This window comes from Haliotis asinina, chromosome 8 (assembly GCF_037392515.1).
Source record: "Haliotis asinina isolate JCU_RB_2024 chromosome 8, JCU_Hal_asi_v2, whole genome shotgun sequence".
Classification (NCBI taxonomy): domain Eukaryota; kingdom Metazoa; phylum Mollusca; class Gastropoda; order Lepetellida; family Haliotidae; genus Haliotis; species Haliotis asinina.
Window position 1 is genome coordinate 19,598,541 of NC_090287.1, and position 14,868 is coordinate 19,613,408.

The following is a 14,868-nucleotide window of genomic DNA, read 5'->3' on the forward strand; positions in this document are numbered from 1 at the left end:
TTTATTCCACATCCATGTCTATATCACTGTCTATAAGGTAATATAAATTCATATACTATAGCTGTTTATTCACTGTTAATATGAGGCACCAACCTGTAGTGTCCTACACTGCATTAATTAATAAACAGTGAAGGATGCTTTATTTCCATTCAGAACTCCTACACACAGTTATGTCTCATCTGTAAGTATAATGTGATGCATATGTGTTCAGTGAACCAATGTTTGGAATATAAGATATTCCTACAATAAAATTAACCCAGTCCTAAATGTGCTTCCACATTCATGTGAACTAATAATTCTAATAAGTGCATTTACAACATGCTAAACTAGTCACTTCGTCAGTGCTCATAGTGATAACAACCTCATTATTATAACCCCACATAACCCATGCTACCTGTGAAGTGCTAGGTTAGGAGTCACATGACTTATTCCTCCAGGTACACATTTTCAGCCCATTTATTAGCATAATGAAACTACAAAAAATTTTACTTTGCATCTCTTACCAAACCAAGCCTTATTCAGTATGCTATATACAACTGTTACTATTGACCATATCAACCAGTTGGTATGTATTTCTGTCTTGCCAGAAGTTCCTGGTAATTGATCAATAGAAGCGGTATAAAGTGTGACAGCTGATACGTGTATCACTAGTGCCACCTGTATGGCCCAGTTTACCTTGATGCGATTACACCACAAAGCATGCTTGATCTTATTTCCGTATCTGTGATATCAAAGACCAGGTTTCATATGAACGACAACTACACGAACACCCAGCTTTATTATGGCTTCTCCTCAGCAACACTACACTCAAGGGGCTGCATACAGCTCAAGTGATGAAATATGCAGCTCTCTATTTGTTTATTGTCTGGTCTGAAACTGCCTGATCAGGGTCTATTCTTATTAGAGTATTACTAATTTATATAGCAGAAGAATAAGCTTGTGATACGACAAGTGTCCTTCTGGTATACATAATAGTAATGTTAATCAAATAAGTCAACTGAAGAATTTTCACCGTAAGCATGTAAAAACATGTCACAAGAGGCTTTCCTTTTGAAAGGAAAAGTAGATATCACTGTCAGAACTTAACAAAATCAACATAAACAATCATCTCCAACTGCTAAACGTAAAGTAAGGTTAAAGCAACTCAACAATACTCCTCTAAGGCATGTCACTTACGAGGTATTTATTCCTACTTACACATATTTCTAAAATATTACAATGTTTCAGAACAAAGTCAACATAACATTAAATCATTAAATGTTCAGTGTTGGCTACAAAGATAGGATTAGTCTGACATCTAATAGCACCACAACTGAATTTGAGAGAAAATGACTGTTAATCATAATATATGCAATACATGAAATAATATTTTTTAAACAGAAAAGACATTTAATGAAGATTGCTTTATATCATCTAAACAACACCAACAAGAATTTGTCAACATGTACAAATTTAAAAATATCAAACTATGATCTATGATCTGAATTGTAAATTACCCTGAAATCAATAGCTCTGAGCAATTGTTCGTACAGGCTGCTGTGCAGTATTTTTAAATCTAGCCCCAGGTTCTCTGATTATATTGAAGTATCCTTAGTCAGCAGCTGCAGCTGATTTCAAATGTGTTCTATCATTATGTGCCTGAACACCTGTGCATCCCAGCCTTGTGTATCCTGTTTCTCTGCCCACTGCAATATCCATATATAGTGGTTGTAGGTCAATACCCAGGAAGACTGTCAATATCAGAAGGATGTGGTGCAATAAAGCCTGTCTCTCAGTGATATACATGTTAATAACACCACGTCATTAACGATTGGAAAAGAAGTCGCTGTGAAAATGTGTGAAAAGTAAACATCACAAAAGCTATCATGGTACTATATATTCTGGAAATATAACATGGAAGAAAAACAATTAATGTGTTGCATGATTTAAGATGATTAACTTTGTGGAACCAATAGTGTCCTTATCTGAACTATATACTCATGGAAATAAATAAGTGAACACATGAAAGTACCAGTGTGCCTATATTCTCTTCCTGGTTTCTTTACAAGGTATGTATTTTTTTTTTTTTGCACTGTGGGTGAAATTCCGGAGATAATTAAAGGAACACTGGTAATTTCATGTGTTCCCTTATTTGTTTCCATGACTACATAGAATTTCTGAGCACCTGTAGTAGTTTGCCTTGAAACCATATGTAACTTCAAAATGTAGTATTTTCAGTCCCCAAAGTATAGTCAAATTTACCCCTATGCTTGTCTTAAGGCAAATGACAAAGGAATCTGATCTGTTTCATGTAGAACTGTTAGTGCTTTGATGTGTGTAACTCTGTCATTATAACACTAACTTACAACAATGACTGTGCTAACATTGTTTTGAGGAAAAGGGCCAAAAGGTACTTTTCAACAAAAAAGTTGTTGGGTTTTTTTTCATTCTGTTCCCAAGAATAAAAGTCAAATGAAACTATACCTTACACATTCACAGCAAACAGAAATGTTTTACACAGCTATATGCATGACCTTCCATCCACACATGTCACCTTCTGTCAAGATCCTTGTGTTTCTACATAAACATTTTGTTACTCACCAGCATGTCCCAAGGCAATGTGACAGGGCAACGTGTATCAGCCTCATGGGCAATTAACTTACTCTAGATGTTCCAACAGTATAGATTTTGACATCAAAACCTTTCTCTTTTTCACCTTCATCAACTGTCAGTTGATGGAATATGGCTTTATATTTCATACTTAAATCTGTGAATAACAGTCAAACAGAATGAGTAATTAGATAGAAATACTTCCTACAATACCAGTCAGTGTTCCCATCTTTCAGATCTGATTTCATGACCTCCCCCTAGGTGATAAATTACATGTAAATTTCTAATTTATTTTTTTTCCTTACGCATAACAAAGAGAATAAGATAGACAAGCACAAAAGGCTATGATAATTGTACCTGATTTTAGAAATTGATAAGTGTAAACGCACACACACATTCCTTTCCCACATGCATAAGTCATGTTATATCAATAAACTATAAGATAACAATAGCATAAACAACACTGATTCGTTTGTCTTCAGTCAACATGATATCTCCAGGTAGGGTGACTGCCCTTTGGATATATAACTTCATTCAACAAAAACACAGCACCACACTGTCCACGATAAATATAATCACTAATCACACAAATAACAAATTCAGAACAAAAACAAACACCTACCTCAAACATTTTTAAATATGAAAATCCCACATGTTCTCCCTGAACTGGTTTACATCCAGCCACAACATATATCCACAAGTGCATATGACACAGAGATAGCGTTTTGGCACACTGCCTTCCCTTGCCTACTGTATGATAACCTGTGTCAAGCGAACCACTCCAGCACCCACATTCATTCATACACTGGGACCCTTTCAGGTGTTACATGAGGAGGGAGGGAGGGAGGGAGAGAGAGCTCATCGTAAACTGAGGTAGGCCAACCACTGGCGACATTCCAACCAGCAGGCGATCTCACTTCACTACTGAGTCCCTTCAAAGCGCAGCCTTTCTTTCCCTGACAAGATACGGACAGGTCAATCGTTAAATGTTGGGGCATACATAGTCCCTTCGTACAGTCTGCATCCATGGGCCATGACAGGGGAACAATGGTTGAGTTTTGGGGGGTAAAGAGCCATATCTTGCTATTCACATATTGGCTGAAGGTATGACCTTGTCACGTTATTGTAGAACTTTGTGCTCAGGAATGTCAATATTATAATGGATATTGCTACTGTCACTGCTCTGTGCATTATGGCCATTGATTGTTCATTGTAGTTCTGTGAAAAAATCTCAGCAATGAAGACACAGGTTTATGATCAAGTCGACCCACAATTGCAAATCAGCTGCAAATCACCATGCAAAATACATCACCCCTTCTAATCAGACAAGTGTATCAATATTATTTGTTTATGATACATGATACATGGTTTAGATAGCACACAAACAGAAACAAATTATCGGAAAAAGCATTGAACGTTTTAATTATATACATATGTCTACTTATTAAGCATAAACATACCTGACCTATCCCATGGGAATTAAAGTATAATCAATGACTAAAGAAAACTTTCATTAACCAATATGAGTGATATCTTATATAAATGTTCAATGGCTGAGAAGCAATACTTGTAACTGCATAATAATTAAATAATGTCATCCCAACTACATGTATATCATTAATCAGATTATCATATTTAGTTGTCAAAATGGTGTTCATACCTTTTACAGACATACTATGTAAAATATGTCCAAGTTCACTTGTCTAGCTATGATTTTGCATGGAGATATCTTACACTGGTAAAACCATGGCTCTCCACCACATATGTATTGGACATAAAATCTACATCTGGGTTAGATCATTTCTTACAAGACCAATTTATCATGTTACATTACCAGATTTGACGCTAACTGTTGATGCTTACCTAAACTTGGATAACATGTATTGGTAAAATACAGATGCCACAGACCTAAATGACAACACATGACCTTCATCATAAACTTCAGTAATCCCTCTTAAACTTGTACTCAGCCTGTTTTCTGGCATTAACAGACATGTCACATGCAGGTTAGTTTATGCTGCTCAAACAGCCCTTGGTGAACTAGAGAGAAGAGGTTACCTAAGTGTGCCAACATGTCAAAATAAGGTCGCATCTGTAACCTTTACGAACCACCAATTCCCTAATAGGCCTACACATTTGCTTTACTTGTTTACAGATCTGCTGAATTTTGCTTAAGCAAGGAAAAAAACACTTCTCAATTTCCCTATGGCCTTCCCTTCTAATAAGCTGTGAGCTTACTGCATCCCCAAAAGATGTCTTCTTCAGAAGTATAAAACATTAATGACTTTGCAGCTATATTTCACAAGATTCTTGTGATGCATAAAAGTCTCTTTTCGTACACCTGTCTACAACATAATCTGTATTTTGTTCACATATCTTTCTAATTTACCAACTGACAAGTATTTTCCTAGTAAAAATCTCTACAACAAATGAAAAAGTTTGTGTCCTAATTTGATGTCTGATACTGTAAGCAGAAGAACATACTGACTACATATGTGTCAGTTACTGAAGACAACTGGAGGGAGAACATTAGCTTTCTACCACAATACCAAGCATTTGTATTTTCTACACTCTTCAAAAAAGTAGGGGAACTGTACTTTCAATGTACGATTGTCGAAATTGGGAGAAATACGGGATTGAATCAATGCTGATACAATAATAATGGATGTTTTGAGAATGCATCACCACTTGGATTTTATTCAAAGCAAAGCCGTTCGTTCAGTTATCCCCCTTGTTAGGTGACTTGTATGACATGAAAATTTCAGGTTTACGATTTTCAGTCAGTAGTGTGTGATTTGACCTTGAAAACCCTGACCAAGCACAGATGCAAGAAAATTATCCCAAAAAATGGTCTATAGTGATTTACCGACCTGCCTAAAAAACGTCAAGATTCATAATGACACCCCATACACATGTAGGAGCCTCCCATGTTGTACACGTGCTTCCCATGCATTGTGTTTGCGTGTGGTGATAACGTGAAATGATGCTGCATACACAAGATGAATGTCAATGTAACGTTCCTCAATGGGTTTTCTTTCTACCAGACTTCAAAGTTCAGGTTCCCCTACTTTTTTTGGAAGAGTATATGTCTATATCTAGTCAAATTTGGGCGATGCTAAACAAAAGTCACCATTTCTGGAAATGAATGCCTGATTACTTTTTTAAAAGGATAACTCACCTCTTTACAAGGAATACAACTACCATCTATGCATTAAACATCTATACAATAAAACAAACAATTTTGTCCATTTTCCTTTTGCTACTTACATGATATTGTCACATGCTAGGTATACAGTCAGGTTTAGATGGTTGTTCAGGATTAATGAGACCTTAGGTCAAGTTGAAGGACAATGTTTAACTTAAACTGACTGTATCTAGGACATTTACATATCAATTGAAAGAAGTATTCTTTCTCACAAAGACAAGGAAAAACATTTAGATACTGATAGATATTTGGAATCTGCGAAGACACTTTCTATTTTATCAAAACACTCACATGATCAAAAATATCTCATTATGGGTACTCCTGTTGTGTGTTACCCATGAACGTTAGTAAATTTATACATACATACCCACATATCTTGAACACCAACTCCATTTTACCTCACCCTATACACCCACAGGACATTATATATCAGGTAGCCCCAATCTATTTTGCCATTTGTGAAGTGTTTGTTTGACTAATAGTCCTCATTGCTAAGCACAGTCTTTGATTGAAGTCTATGTCACTGTTTGTGTCCAGTACTTGGGTAAAGTCCAGTACAAATACAAATCACTTATGGGGAGGCTGACCTGTCTTGGTGCTTTACCGACTGCTATTTCCACATAATGATACCCAAAGGAAAGGATCAGTCTGGGCTATTCTCATCTAACAAGTCAAAATGAGAAATTAATCCCAGAATATTTATACCACATACTGCAGACAGTTACCAAACCAAAGTAGCACTACTACTTACTCTCTTAATACCTGATAATTATTTTGTCTCATCTATTATATGTAGGTCATCTGGAAAGTTCAAAAATCTTCTAGGTTTTAATGTCAAGCAAGTCATTATCCTCATTATCATTACCATGTACTAATGACTCAGTGGAGTAAGTTTAATTTTATGCCACACTCAGCAATAGTCCAGCTGCATGACGTCAGTCTGTAAATAATGAGTCTGGACCAGACAACCCAGTGATCAACAGCATGAGCAACGATCTGTGCAGTTGGGAACTGAAGACATGTGTCAACCAAGTCAGCAAGTCTGACCTGTCAATCCCATTAGTTGGCTCTTACAACAAGCATGGATAACTAAAGACCAATATTCTAACCAGCACTTTCACGAATGGATTCAACTGAGGAATCACCAGAATCTCTCTGAAATTTGTAATTTAAATGCATTCAGTTCAAAACATAGCGTCCACTAAATCTTATCAAAGCTGAATTTTCACCAGTGCCATCTGAGCGCTACGTTTCTGAGGTAAAGTGTGAAAGGTATATGCCACAATATCCAACTCTAGATCCTGATGATGTGCTAACCGATATGGTCACAGTCACTGCTTTTAGAATACTGTTATTAAAACAATGAAGCATGCAAAGACACTTTTTTCAATATGGTTCCATTTGTTGAGTCAACTTGGGGACCATTCAAAATTTATGGCTAAGGGGAATGAGGATGATTTTTAGCGGGAAGCATGTACAATATGAATTACCCCCCTTACTTTTATGTACATGGCAAGTGACCCCCACCTACCCTCTCTGCATGCCATGTACAAAATCAATGATGATCCCTCTACCTCACCAAACAAATTGTTGTCTCTCTTTGAAATCCCCCCTCACCCTCCAAAACACATTAATAATGAAGAGGCCTACTTGAGCACTGCCATACATGTATACTGCCTGCAAACTTCATTGTTTTTCAGCTTGAAAGGCTGAACGATTATCACAGTGACTGAGATGCAAATGCTGTTGAGATGACCCCACATAGCATTTCATACTAGAGTGAGTGTTACTAGATGCTGTGTGTTTTTTGCATGCCTATATCACTGTAAGAGTGAAATGATGCAGTTACAATTATTTTTATTATGGTATTCTTTGTCTGTAAGGGATGGTATCTCAAATCCTTTTCTGTCTCTGCTTGGCTAGGTTGTTTGCTATGGTAGTCATCTTTGTGAACTCATTCGGAATAAGAACAGTGATCTGATTGGATATCATGTTTTTGTTACAAGGAATACTGATTGCATATCATGTTTTTGTTACAAGGCATACAACTCCTTTTCTATATTGGCATTAGCATGACTGAGCCAAAATAACCAGGCTTGAAATGCCAAGAAGGGAAGCAAAAGCTTACATAAAGCACTCACACACTTACAGTTGATGCTGTCCAAACTGACTGCTGTCCAATCCAGCAAAATGTCAACACCAACATAAAATCTCAAGCTCGTCCATGCCCTGTACATTTATCATCATTTAAAAGCTCTACAATCCGGCAGCTGTAAATTCTATATCTCAACATGAAATGAGTTGCTCGAATATGTGTTTTTATAGTAATTAAAGCTGTCTACTCCAGCCGAGACAGCCAGATCTTTATGATCACCAATTAATCCTGCGTTGAAACTACATGGCGGCCAACTAACATAAAGACAATTTAATCTTAGTTCAGTATTGGTAGACTTGCACATGCAGTTAGTGAGTTGAGCCAATGTGTGCATGCAGTAACTGAGAGAAGCATATGATACAAAAAGGTATATCATGAAAAGTGACAAAACTAGTTCAGTTCTAGTCATAGGTAACAGTGTCAGCTCTGCAGTCCGGCACGCTGCCTAAACTGGATTATTTCTTCAGTCCTGATTAGTGCCCGTTTAGACAGCTTCCACTGTCTTTCAACTTACAACCAATGAATTTCTTGCTTGTGAAGGACTAAACTATTTACAGCACATAGCGATTCTTTCATGAAATTGATTAATTTGCGTTTCCATGGTTAGTGCCTCAGACATTTGCAGGTATTGTTTACAGGAATATATTGTAAGAGGCTCCTACAGTATGGATACCACTGTATCCAACACATTAATATTGTGTAACGATATACTGTGTGGGCTGTTATATATACAAGACTTTTCTGTTTTTTGGTTGACCAAAATGTTTTTTCAGAACCCTGGACATTTGAGGAGAAAAATAGATATAAAGTGTTTCAGAAATTCAGCTTTGCCTTTCATGAATCGATGATATTTCATTGATTTCTTAACATAATGTTATTGGCCTTGTGGTCTGAGGTGTCATTGTGACATTTCATTGTGACGAGTGTTGTCCGGCTTATGAAAGATGCTTGATTTGAAAGCACTGCATGCATAAAACTGATTGCATGTCATTGTGCACCATTGATGTATCTTCTTTGATCAACTCTATTTTCCACTATGGAGCTGCAATGACCTTCCTTATTTCCTCTCTAATCACAAGTAGTTCCAAGTGGACAGAAAAGGCTCATTATTTTATAATGAGGCTTTAAATCCTTCATGTGGGTCATTGTTTTTTGTATAACTCCACAATGATGTGAAACATTTACTGCTTTGGTGAAACCCAGGAGCATGTGTGATGATGTTGAAAAACCTAGGAATTTAATCATCGCAAACAGGGATTCGACATCACAATCATAGGTTTATTGGCAGAGTGTATGAAGGCACTTTGGACAACTAAGGCCCGAAAAACCTGGGAATTTAATCATCGCAAACAGGGATTCAACATCATAATTATAGGTTTCTCGGCAGAGTGTATGAAGGCACCTTAGACAACTAATGTTGAAAAAACCTAGAAATTTTATCATCACAAACTGGGATTTGACCTCAGAATCATAGGTTTCCTGGTAGACTGTATTTAGGCACCAACTCTGCCACCTGTGCTATAGAGTAAAGTGTATGTGTATGTGTCCACAATCCTGCTTCTGCTTGCTGCTGGTCACTGGTCTGGCACACCACCATTTCACACCATGCCACTTCACAAAGTAAAGGTAAATACATGTTTTTCTGGGATCTAAACAGCACTTGTGTATCATGCACAATATAATAGAGTTGGTATTTCATCCACTGTCTTCACATGCCCCATATTCTTATAGTGTTCTTTCAACTGACAGTCATCTGACGCAGGAAAACTTCAAACAGCAGTTTAAAAGCATCTATTCTGAGCACAAAAAAAATCCAGAAGGAATACAAAGTTTGTAAAAATCACTCTATTCAACATTCATGGTATGGAAAAGAACAATTTTCTAAATATTGATCCAAAAATACAAAAGCTTTGTAGTCTACTGTTTGTTAATTAAATGAGATATTTTCACCCTGTGTCATTGTGCTTGCTTCCACAAAACCTAGTTTCAAAGAATAACAGTTACAAAAGATGCCCAGCAATAGCACTGCATGTCTCCTCATCTGTATTTTAGTATCTCCTAATGTCTGAAGCAAGATTTGCAACAAGACTCCGCTGAAGTCATCATACAGACTAGCTAGCCTTAAGCTGTAGGGAAGTGATGTCTCAATATCTTATTAACCAGATCATTAAAGGTGTAAGAAACCTCAACCTGAACACCATTTACATTCAATATGGTGCCTGGAACATTTTATAAAACCTTTTCTTCTGTTATTTATCGCAGAATATAGTTTCATCATGAGTAAGCTAACAGCAACAACAGAATATGAGTGAACGAGTGAAGTAGTTTTACGTCGCACTCAGCAATATTCAAGCTACATGGTGGCAGTCTATAAATAATCAAGTCTGGACCAGAAAATCCAGTGAACAACAGCATATGCATTGATCAGTGCAATTGGGAACCAAAGATGTGTCAACCAAGTCAGGGAGTCTAACCACCTGATGGGTTTTCTGAAGACCAATATTCTAACCCGGACCTTCACAGGTAAATGGAACATGAGATTGTCTGAATAACAAACATACATTTGATGCAATCCATTACCTAGAAAGCTATATTCTCTTCGTATTTACCTTTCCTGCACATCAATGTATAAAGTTCATCATTGCTGCAAAACAGCACATAATATAAACCTCAGGGTTGTGTTGCCAGGAAACTTTTCATCATGCAAAATGATCTTGGTCCTACTACCATGCAGAACTGTAGGACATCACCTTTGTTAGTGTTTCTTGCTATGATGTAATTTCCCTCACCAGTAGGGCTGCAACAATTCACCCAGACCCCCAATTCAAATCGATTTTCAATATTGGACCCTCGATTTAATCATTTTCAATCCAATTTTCATATAAATAAAAACATCAGTTTTCAAATAGCATTCAGAGTCGGCATTTTTTTCGTGAAATCCATTGTTAAATTGGCTATGTCTACTAGTAACAATTTCTCATTGGATAATTAGACCAATGTCAACCAATCACATTTTGCCTTATTTGCTTGAAATTGCTCAAGTTGGAGCGAAAATTATGTTCTGGCTGCGTGGAAATTTGTTAAATAAGTATTCACATACTGAATCAAAATAGTGACAATGGTTATCGAAAATCAAAACTAAGGTGTCATATTTTTTATGAATCGAACCAAATCATTGCAGCCCTACTGACTACTGAATAAAACGAAAAACACATGTTTGATGGTGAACGAAGGAGTGCATTCAGTTTTACATAGCACTCAGCACTTTTCCAGCTATATGACAACTGATGAAGAACAAAAAGGAAATGTACAAGAAACAGTTGTTTGGTTATTTTACGCTTCTGTCATATTTGTACCTTAAACCTATCATCAAAATTGTTTTTAGACAAATATCATTCTGATAACATTTGTAATGGCTTGATGATATTGTATGATGCATACTTTCTCTTATTCAGCCTATCTGATGAATATTATAAAGATGATGCCAAAGTATAACATGAACTTTCACCCACTAAAGAATCAACGTTCCAATTAATTTTGATAGATTTCATAAACATCGAATGAAATATAATGCGTATTTCATAAAATAATAGAAATATATAAAGTCAAGTCAACTTGTAATGAAGATTCACTGATAACCAAAATGAAATGAAACATGATATATAAGATGTGTAAGTTTATGTTAAGATATTTCATCTCATGTTTCTATTCCAATGAAGAGTGACAGTTGAGAAGAGTTTTAAGCCAATTTTGGTTTGCTTGTTGTATAGTGTCACACTCAAAAGACAATCCAGTCACAACATCATAAGCATCAATCTACATTGTATTCAAGTTGAGGATGACTAACATCTAGAGCTTACCATATTTGACTAAACAGAGACAGAACACATGTGCTCATCTTTTTGAAGAATGTATTAGCGCAAACATTACACATCCTTTAACAGTATATTCCAGTAGACACAACAACGCCTTAATGCATTGTTTCTGGCAAATTGTTATACCTGAGGTCCTTTCGAAACAAATTTGAAAGTGACATTTATACGAAGGCAAATCCCAGCTTTCCAATCTTAAATATTGCCTAGGGACTGAGGAAATGACATGAAAACAAGACAACAAAGCCTTTTGCAAGAAAAGACTTCATCCACTGACACAAGGATATCAGATATCAAAGAGTAAAATTAAAATGAATTTCACGATGCTGACTGATTCTGCAATTTAACAGACAAATACTACATCTGAAGAAGGATATTTAGTTCCATGCTGATCATGAAAGTAGAGTGTTTAACCATTGACGTGGAGGCACTTAGAACATGCAGCATAAAAATGTAGCTCAATATAATCACTGAACTTCACATTAAGGGTTTCCATGGACAAATGGTACAAGATTTATGGTTCAGATTTAGTATCTTTGCCACTTCAAAGGTCAGAGCAGGCAATACTTATTTAGATTTGGACTTTAAGCCAACAGTTTACCATTCCGTCTTGGAGGTCACCAACACTTTCCTTTCTTTATCTTTAAGATCTACATACAGCTGCACCAAGTACTACCTCTTTGAAATGCACCTACAAGTATAATTATTAAGAAAGTTGTCCACTGAAGCACCTGATTCTGGGTGATAAAGTCAGAACTCTTTCAAATCTTCCATGCAAAAAATGAATTTTGGCAGCACCGTACATCAATTTCACAAGTTATTACTTGCTTGAGGTTTTTGGAAACATATTCCTCATGTGGTTGTTCATTCAAGTGCCCTGAAGAATCATGGAATTTTCACCCTAAAATGAACATCATGCTTCAGTTACTAATTTCTGACATGTGTTTTAAATTTCAGTTTTATAGAATCAATGCACTTCCAATCATATGAACTAACACAATTATCTGCATTCACAAGGGATGAAGTTCATGCTAGCATTGATCTCACTGTCACATAAGAAAGTGGACAGACTCACAGTATACTATTTGTGGACTTACTCAGTTAGTACTCTGTTTAGGATAACCTGCAAAAGCCTGAACTACTAACATAAAGCAGAGAGCGCACAATGCAACTCTTCTTCACTGCCAAAAAATGAATCCCAAGGCTGTGCTAGCAGCTGTTAATCAAGGGTTCAATACCAGAATAGTATGTATCGTTTTCTTCTTTTACCCCTTTTTCTTCTTGAAATGACTTTTATTGCAAAGAATTTAGACATGCTTTCACAGCCCTGTACATATTGGTTTGGCAGGGAATTCGTAGCTTTATACTGATTTGGTATTTCTGAGAAACCAGGAATACTAAAAGCAGCAGATGAAAAAGGACTGCACAGAAGGTTGACATTTCTTTGATAATAGCATTTCGACATTACCGTTATACACTCAATCATAAAACAGAACATTTTTGGTCAAACATGTGTGCTATTTCTTCTTCAATTTCTGATGGTATATTTTTAGGAATTTCCAAATAAATCATGTTAGTCTCTGGTTTGCAATCCAAGGACTCCTTCCACAAAGCAACCTTTACTAAGGTGAACCCTAACTCCCAATCTTTAAGTTTGTTACCTTAGTGACTTATGATCACCTTAGTGCCTTGTGAAAGGAAACCCTGGAGTATAAACATCTTACATTAGTAGCATCATAGAACTCTTCATACATTTTTAAAACCTACTTTGGGGCGTTCCCTAAGAGCTCTCGCATGTGTTTATCCATACTACAGATACAAGAGATGTAACCCACGACTTGCCTTGATACGTTCTTTGGCAATGCAGCATAAGAAGTAGATATGTAAGAATACATATAGTGGTTAAAATATAATACACATCCCAATATTTTAAGGATTGTGGAGTTTATGTGGACAAGGCATTCTGCTTTGGATCAGAAGGTCAGTGGTTTGAATCCAAGCATGGAACTTGGAATTATAACTTGCATCACTTGCTTAAAACTGACCCCATCACAGAAGATAAAAAACCCATCTCAATCAATCAAACTCAAAATACACAATAAAATATAAAAAATATTGTGAATAATGACACACATCGTAAACTACATTCAGACATCCTAACTTACATTATCAAAGTAAAATTCAATGTTTAGGCTTTGATCATATAAAAAAATTCATCACCAAGTACCTTAATCTAGTTATCCTTTCCACTGTACAACAAGCAATAGTTCTGTTTGTGATAAGCCATAGCCAAAAACAATTCAATTATAAACCTAATTTGAAAACATAAACAGAACTGTTCCCATATTACTTAAACAAAATTTCTATTCATGATTTAGGGCATACAAAAATGCAAAGCAATCAATTTATGGAACAGAAAATGGAAAGATGAGGGATGACCATGTTTCTCCCAGCTCAGAATTGTGGATTTCCAAATCTACTAGCATAATCGGTCACATAAATCGAAGGAACTTTGAAATTGACAAACTGTCTTGCTGTGATAGATAATATTTCATGCAATACAATTATCATATCCATTTAAACCTCCAAAGCAGAGGCATAACATGGCTCAAATTCTTTAGTCAGCAAAAATTTACAAAAAAATTATTAAAGAACCTTTTATACTACAGCAAAGAAGAGGAAACTGTATGAACAGTCAGTAGAAATCCTTTGCTAACATAGATAGGTAATCTACTAGGTAAATGGCAGTATTAAGGGGTAAAGACATTTAGGTCAGAGAACTTCAGACTTGTTCGGAGATCATCGTGTATGTTGGCCAACTACCCTCTAAGCTGAAGTTTACATATATAATCCCACAAGTCAGCACTTTTATTCCATTACTGAACTTTAAATTAGGTGTTTTATGGTAATGGCCTCAAATCTCATGGGAGTTCTTCCATGAGAATTGTGCATTAAACCATTATGATAAGAGTTTTTCAAGCGTTTTTCAAAAACACACTCCGAAATGATCTAATGCTTGCATGTCCAACACTTTTACCATCAACATA

General features: G+C 36.1%; 1 protein-coding gene across 8 annotated transcripts in view; it reads right to left on the minus strand.

Annotated features, from left to right (window-relative positions):
• The window catches only part of LOC137295072 (neurexin 1-like), a 168,183-nt gene that overhangs the window by 117,632 nt on the left and 35,683 nt on the right, over positions 1 to 14,868 (minus strand). Inside the window, exon 1 of one of the 8 annotated variants that reach the window (XM_067826349.1) lies at positions 3,212 to 3,300. The exons of 6 other annotated variants lie outside the window; for them this stretch is intronic. The gene's annotated coding sequence lies outside the window, so the exon portion shown is untranslated. Of the gene's footprint in view, positions 1 to 3,211; positions 3,301 to 14,868 lie in introns of those variants that run through there. One more of the 8 variants, XM_067826345.1, reaches the window with a different exon arrangement.